Below are 6,000 nucleotides of genomic sequence, written 5' to 3'. Positions count from 1 at the left end.
CCTCAGCAGATGCTTTGGCTTTTACTCAGTCAAATACTTTATAAACAATACTTTCTTGGTGCTTACACTGGAATTTTTAACCTTTCTATGCAGAATTCAAAACCCAATCTATTGTAATTTTGAAAAGAGAAAATATTTATAAGTAGAAACTGCGCAAGGAAAGAAGGAATTGACAATCTAGCAAAAGACGATCTAAATAAAAAAATAAAAATAAATGAAAACTGAAGTCGCACAAGGACAAGCTGCCAGTTCTCCACTTGAAGCAAAGATTTCAGAATGTAATTTCATTAACTCCCGTTTGTTCCAGGAGAAACAAAAGCAGGAAAATAACCTTGAAAAGTCCTGGAGGGGATTTACTCCAGATGCTCGAGCGTGTTTTAAAGATGCAGTAAGTGGTGAGATTCATTCCACATTATAAATGTTAATTAGCACATCGTTAAATAAGAACCATTCACTCATATGTGGAAAGAGCAAGATTACAATGGCACTTTCTGATATATGACGCCTTGAATGAAGCCTTGCTGCGGATCACATTCAAATGAAACATTTAACAGCACTGGAGAAAGGCAACAAAACGAATAAATCAATAGGTTTGATGATGGTAAACATTAAATGACTACTTTAGAGATGCTGCTACAATACATATTGTGGAACAGTGGTCCAGTTCTTAAAGGGGTCATATGATGTGTTTTCATGTTTCTCTTTATGCAGCTGTTTGTGCTGAATAATATCTGCAAAGGTACAAAGCTTAAAGTCTCAAAAATATATATTCTATCTAAAAGAGAAATCATATCCTAAACAGATCTTAAATATCGCGATCAAATTCTCCCTCACCGAGCTACGCCTATGTCACTCGGTTGAAATATTTGCAAAATGCCGCCTAAATGCATACGCAAAGAAAGACGTGGCTTCAGTAGTAGTGTTGTTGCTGCCATGCCATGCCATGAGAATGGTTTCTATGCAAAATCAAAATCACCAGGGCTTCCCAAAGTGGATGTAATTACAAACCAGTCGTTAAGATTTATTTACAACACTGTTCTGTGTTTGTTTGTGTGTGTGCGTGCGTGCGTGTGTGTGTGCAACATATTTTATGGAGGAAAGTTTCCCGAACCTGGGAGAGTGCAAGACCATCGGTGTTCAAAGACTATTTCTAAAAAAAAAAAATTGGGAAATTAAGTAGCTTTATGTTTTGTTATTTGTTAATGTAATGTATTAAAGATGGGGAACATAGATGCATAAAGTGTTCCTATTTACACTGCACATTCAGCTGAACCTTGGCTTGTGTCCTGGAAATACATAAGGTTATCAGGTTTAGATCGATCGGCTTGGTCATCTGCATTTTCAGAATCCGACTGGGTATCGAACTAATATGGTTAAACTCATGATAACTTAACTGTCTTTATAATTGTTTTGGAAGACGAAGTTCGCGATAATGGAAAGGGGCATTTTCCGACACACACTTGAGGTGTTCGGCTCACGACATACTATTTCAGCTGGCCAATCAAAGCACACTATGCTTTTTGGAAATCAACGTGTTTTAGAAAAGACTGGGTATAGACTGGGTATTAAAAAAATGTGTTAGAAGCAGGAAAAACATTCAAGCACAAGGATTTGAGCAAGTTTGACAAAGGCCAAATTGTGAGGGCTAGACGACTGAGTCAGTGCATCTCCATAATTACAGCTCTTGTTGGGTGCGGAGCCAATGGACCATGGAACAATGGAAGAAGGTGGCCTGGTCTGATGAATCACATTTTCAATTACATCATGTAGATGACCAGCAGTGGTGGAATATAACAAAGTACAACTACTTCTTTACTTTACTTAAGTACATTTTTCACATATCTGCACTTTACTTAAGTAGAATCAATAGAGCATACTTTTTACTTTTACTTCGTTACATTTTGCAGCAAATATTTTACTTTCTACTCCACTACATTTCTACAACATTTCGTTACATTTTCATTACATTTTCTGATCAGTTTCAGGGCTCGAGATTAAGGTTTGTTTGGATAATTAATGGATAATAATAGGCTAATTTATGAACTGACGGTTGCGCTGTTGACAATCGCTCAGCCTCTCGAGGAGAAATAGAAACAAACCAACGCCACTCGTACAGAGAAACTGAGTAACATACTGCAGTAAATATTCAAAATGTGAAGGTTTTTATATTTTATAATGTATAATACAGTTAAAAAACTTCACATCACATGACACGACCAATAGTTCTGTTTTCCTGAATACCATCACGACTGAAAATGTGACACTGATTTCATGACAGTTCCATAAACAATTAATTAAAATTAGTCACTTACATTTTAGATGCAATATAAACTCCTTTTGTTCCATTACAGCAGCGAAAATATTTCCACATCAGAACCACAACACATCTCACAGCAATAGTGTGTTAATGAATGATTCAGCGTTTGAATGAATCAGTTGAATCAAAGATTCAATGACCTGTTCATAAACGACTGCCTCATTCATGAACGAATCAGCCGTTTGAACGAACCAACTCAATGACTCACTCATTAAGACCTGCCGCCACCTACTGGTAGTTTAGTTTCATGTTTAAACATTCTTTCCAACGTTTCTTATTGTTGTAATTTGTCAGTATAAATTATTTAATTTAACAACCATATAGCGTTGTTCTAATTTAATTTATTGATCAAATTTAAATATATAAAAGGAAAGCTGAAGCATATCCTATATTTAAGTTTAATCCTCATAAATATGAAGATTTAAATACATCAAAGCTGATGAAAATGTTCTTCTGAATACTGATATTTAACTCTGCAGATCGCCCTGATATTGTGAGTCAGAATGTAAACTGGGCAACAGATGATACGCATAATTAGCCGACATTAACCCAAAACTAACTTAAATAAAACGCCACAGCCCATACTGTTTTCTTCTTTTTAATTATTAGAATATAGACATTAAGAGAATAAATTGCTATTACAAGTAATTTTACTTTTAATACTAAAAGTACATTTAAAATCAAGTACTTTTTTACTTTTACTTAAGTAGGATTGTCGTTGTAGTACTTCTAACTTTTACTTAAGTAAATATGATCTGCGCTGACCCAATAGATGTCAGAAGAAGTCTTGTGTCATTCAGATTATATAACTTTGCTAACTCACAAAGGTAAAGGGAATATTCCAATACAGGGAGTCTTTTACGGTGGGGGTTGGTTGAAACCGCTGCGAGAGCTTTTTGCTTGTTATACTCATTTGAGGGTCGGGTATTCTGACACGTGTGCTGTGGCAAGCAACATGCATGAAGGAGGAATACTCTTTAAACAGTCTTGAATAATAAACTCAAGCTCTAGGAGTACACAGGAGAAGGAAACCACACATTAAATAAATATGATAACTGAGGGAGGACTAAACTGAACAGGGAGTAGCAACAAACGGGGAAATCTCATACTTCCCTGTATATAGTAGGTGAAAAACAGTATGTGACAAGAGTAATATGTCTGAATTGAATTCACAGTATTCATGAAAGAGCCGGCAAAAAAAATACCTAATTCTTCCAGCAAGATTCTGGGGAACAGAGCGAGGAAACAGGAACTAATGGAAACAAAATATAATGTCAAAGTAAGAGTCAACAGAAGACAACATAAACCTGACATTATGGAACTTCATATAATTAATTATTATCATTATTATCATTATTATTAACATTATTATTAACATTATTATTAGTATTAGTATTATTATTAATACATAATAGTACATTATGTATTAATAAAAAGGAAAATCTTTAAATTGACACTCTTAGTAATTAGTTTTTTTTAAACAATGATGTAAAATCTTTATATTTTTACACACTTTACTTTTCTAATGCCACCTCTTAATTGTGGTTTAAAATGTTGGCGTGAGATATTAATAAAGAAGCAAGTAATAATATATGCAAGATAATAAAATCCAATTAATAGTTTTTTTTTTTTTGTTTGTTTGTTTTTTTTTATGGGGAGAGAAATATCTATTTCTTTTATGTATTAACAAAAAAAAATACAACCCAAAAATTATTTCCATGTATCACATACCAAACCTCTATCTAAATCAGGGATGAGCTGATTCCAATTACCCTCTTCTAGATGAATAATGTATAGAGATCTTACCATCTCAGCAAACTCTAAAGAGAAGAAGAAGGGGCAACCCTCCATTATCCTCCTCATAAATCCATCACTTCATGCCTTTCTGTCTCAGTCTATATCACTGTCAGTCTCTTCTCCATTTCCCTTTTTAACTTGAGAAGAATAATGATTATTATTGTCTGCTTTGGAACTTTTCATGTCTGTCTTCCTGCCTCCCCCCAGCCCTTTACATCATATGTGCTCTGCCTGAAAGTATATTTTCAATTGCTTTGGTCTCCCTCTCCATTCTCACGACAAAGGGATATTCTTTCATGTATTCTGTGAGTTTGTTTGCCTTTTGTGTGTCTGTGAAACTCACGCATGCACCAGATAGGTCACTGGCGGGGCTTCTTATGATAAATCTCATGAAAAGTGTAATATTTACAGAACGGTTTCGAGATTATTTGAGATAAAAAACCTTTCCCTTTCATACATAACTAAATGATGGACTATACATGCATAATGGAAATTCACTGAAGTTGAGTTCCCATGAATGTTTCAGGAGAACCATCGGAGAGCTCTCTGGTGGAAACTTCACACTGTCACAAAGGAGAAGAACCGTGATCAATCATTTATTCATCTCTCAGACATGCCAACCAAAGAAAAGCATTGCAATTCCACAGTCACCAAGAACTGCAACTCACATCTCTCTCTGGGAATTACTTGTTGTCTTAGAGACAATTATACAAGTCATTATAATTCAATATTTCCCAAGCTAAATATAAGTGAACATGCCTCGGCCTAACATGGATATAATCTTAAGAAACGAATCCGTATATGACTGCTAGACTTCAAAACCAAAACTCCAGAAGTTATATCATCATCTACAATGTCAGACCGACAAAGTTGTTTAAGCTCTTATATGACGAGGTAATTGCATAGCTTGTGGAAATCCCTTTTGGAAATTTCACAAACCATTCCAAATGATCAATAAAGAAGTTCAGCCGAGATGGAGCAACGGTGTTTTAATTTGAATGATATACTAATAAAACCAGTGTTGGGGGTAACGCACAAGTAACTTGAGTTAAGTAATCAGATTACTTTTTTAAACGTAACTAGTAAAGTAACAAATTACTTTTAAAATTTACAATAAAATTTCTGAGTTACTTTTTCAAACAAGTAATGCAATGTTACTTTGCTTTCCCATTTACTGACTGACAGCTCTCTTGTCCCCATGTTGAGAAAAACTGCAGGTGCAGAGGCATTGTGTAATTGTATGTGAGCATGCATGCATGATTCAGTATTCCTCAAAATAAAATAAAAATCAGTCAAATGCAAAATCAGTGCAATACTATGCAAACCTCCAATATGACACATATGCAATGTGTCCTATTCATCCATTATCCAGAGTGGCAGGTGGTTTGAATATGCATTTCCTTCAGCTTATTATTTGCTTATTATTATTTGATCTTATTATTTCAATTTTGCCCCCCCCCCCCCCCAAAAAAAAAAAAAAAAAATTAAAAAGAAGGACAGCCCAGCAAAATTAACACAATGGATTACTTTTCTTAAAAAAAAAGTAACTAAATAACACAATTAGTTCATTTTTAAAGGACTAACGCAATGTTGTAATCCAAAGTTTTGAACTGTTACGAATCAGCGTATTGATTCATGATTCGGATCATGTGTCAAACTGCCAAACTGCTGAAATCACGTGATATTGGCGATCCGAATCCTGAATCGATACGCTGATTTATTACCGTTCAAATCTTTGTTTTGAAATTGGCCCATCCATATAAAAGTCATTATTTTGTTGTTGTTGTTTTTGCGCACAAAAACTAGTACTGTCGCTTCATAAAATTATTGTAGAACCACTGTAGTGAGATAAACTTTGTAACGATGTCTTTAGTGTATTTTATGGG

This window comes from Pseudorasbora parva, chromosome 16, assembly GCF_024679245.1.
Source record: "Pseudorasbora parva isolate DD20220531a chromosome 16, ASM2467924v1, whole genome shotgun sequence".
NCBI lineage: Eukaryota > Metazoa > Chordata > Actinopteri > Cypriniformes > Gobionidae > Pseudorasbora > Pseudorasbora parva.
Note: the sequence above shows the minus strand (reverse complement) of the source record.